This window comes from Peromyscus leucopus, chromosome 14 (genome assembly GCF_004664715.2).
Source record: "Peromyscus leucopus breed LL Stock chromosome 14, UCI_PerLeu_2.1, whole genome shotgun sequence".
NCBI classification, from domain to species: Eukaryota; Metazoa; Chordata; class Mammalia; order Rodentia; family Cricetidae; genus Peromyscus; species Peromyscus leucopus.
The window spans coordinates 81,785,821-81,788,219 of NC_051075.1; the positions used below are offsets into that span (position 1 = coordinate 81,785,821).

General features: G+C 45.4%; 1 pseudogene; it reads right to left on the minus strand.

Annotated features, from left to right (window-relative positions):
- Positions 1-1,609: 1,609 nt before the first annotated feature.
- Positions 1,610-2,146, minus strand: LOC119089078 (annotated as a pseudogene).
- Positions 2,147-2,399: the final 253 nt, after the last annotated feature.

Genomic DNA, 2,399 nt, shown 5'->3' on the forward strand with positions numbered 1-2,399 from the left:
AGAGAGAACAGTGTAGTAATGGCAGAAGGACAAAAATAAAATGAAGAACAAAGATTTGGCCCTCAGGAAAATCTCCTGTGTGTGTGTGCAGTTGTGCTGACCCCACACCTCTTCAGGACCTGACCTGCTGGGGACTAGTCCCTTAGCAATTGGCCCCAACAGATTTCAAATTAATTGCTGACTGCTCCAGCAACTAGCCAGCTCTATGTGTTCCCTCAAAATCTGCATCCCAGAAAGCTTCAAAGTGGCAGGCCAAGGTGGTCCAGCCTTACAAACTGCTGCAAAAGCTGTCTGCAAGCACCTGACCCAGAAGATGCTGTAGAGTCTGGTCAGCAAGTGAAACAGTCTGCTCTTCCCAGACTGGTCCAGCACCCCAGCTTCCTTGGGCCCCACTCACCAGTGACATTCCTGTGACAGCATGGAATAGTTAGTCATAGATAAGATTACATTTCAACGCTGTCGTTTATTTATAAGAAAAAAAAAGGCTGGGGTGTTAGATATCAACCTGGGAAAAATGGCAGATGTTTCTATTTAACATATCAAAGCAGACACCAGCTGCCAGGTTCTCCCTGCTCCCTCAGTCTCTAGCTGTTACAGGGCCACCCTTGCAGGCATACCCTCCTCCACCCTAAATGTCTCCAGTCAAGGAGTTGGGCTTCCCTGCCCCAGCTGCCCTTCCCTATGTAATCCAACTATTTTAGTTACCTGCTCCTTCTCTTCTCTCCTTTGGGTTCCCTTGCTGCTGCATCCTGTGCCCCTATCTCCACCCTCCTTTCCATCCTCTCTCCTGACACTGATCAGTGTAATCTTCATTCTGGACTCTCCAGATGCCCTGCCTCTGGCTAATCTCTCCACGTGTATATAATAAACTTTCTCCTCCACCTTACCTTGGACCAGTCACGTTTCTTTGTTTATTATTATTTTCTTTATTTTTCACTCACCAAAAACCTTCCCCAGTCACCCCTCCTCCCACAGAATTACACCTTAGGCAAAAGCTGAGTTTACAATCAGTAGCTTCCTTCTATGTTTAGAACAAAGGCCAGGAGATATAAACAAAATATAATGAAAGATATGATGATGAATGTTACAGAATAAGTAACAGAATCAGCTATGAATACAAACAGGTCAGATCTGTGCCTGATGTGCACAGTTATCAGGGGAATCAGAAAGACGTGAGACCTTTTGGGGTTTGTGGCCTCACCTCCCTCATGGCTCCCCGAAAGTGAAACGCTGTCCTAATCAGAACAACACTGAGGCTTTGCCCTGAAAGTCCTGAGGGAGAAAAATCACGAATGCTGTGGACCTTCTAAGAATTTCATCCTGGTGACCTGAGCACAGTCATTTCTGCAATCAGAGGTGATTTTCCACACATAGTTCATGTTAGTCAGTATAGTGCATATATTTTAAATTGCAGCAAAGAAGAACTGTTTTCACAAACTGTAAATGTAGAGAATATTCTGAGAAATGAAGAGATGGAGCAACAGCTATGACCACATAAACAGCAATCAGCTGTTCCTGCTCCTGATCTAAACTGCTCCTCCTCTCTGTGTGCGCTCTGCGCCCCCTGCTGGTTCTGAGCACTACTGCAGGGAGGCTTGTGTCTGGGTCCTCACTGAAGATCCCTCACTGTGTCTGCAGTACAGTAATAAATGGCGGTGTCTTCAGCTCTTAAGCTGTTCATTTGCAGGTAAAGGCTGCTTTTGGAATCATCTCTTGAGATGGTGAATCTGCCTTTCACAGATTCCACATTGTGGGTTTCATAATTATTAGCTTTGTTTCTAATTTCAGCAACCCACTCCAGGGGCCTTTCCTGGAGCCTGAGGGAACCAGTCCATCCAGTAGTTACTGAAGGTGATTCCAGAGGCTGCACAGGAGAGTTTCAGGGACTTTCCAGGCTGCACTAAGCCTCCCCCAGACTCCACCAGCTGCACCTCACACTGAACACCTGAAAAAACAGATAATCCTGTCAGTAAGCTTTCACAAGCATCCACTGACCCTCACACTCATGTCCACTCACACACCCAGTATCTCTCCTTATCTGTAAATTACCTTTTAAAAGAGCAAGAAGGAAAATCCAGCTCAGTCTCAGCTCCATGCTGGAAGTTCTGTGTTCAGTGGTAAACACTGGATGAGAGAACTTGTCAACCCCGAGGCTTCAGTTGTCTGAGGTGAAGTAAGGACCAAAGTGGCATTTATAACATCAAAGTATCAGTTATTTTCCCATTCGTGTAGTATAGTTGGTAGAGTATTTTTGGCATGCCTGAAGCCTTTTGTTCATTCCCATCATTGCATGCCAAGCAAGAGGCTGGAGCAGGAGAATCATAGGTTTGAATTATACTTGGTCTATATGAAACTGTGTGTCAACAGAGAAAAGTGAAGAAGGGATGAAAGGAAGACAG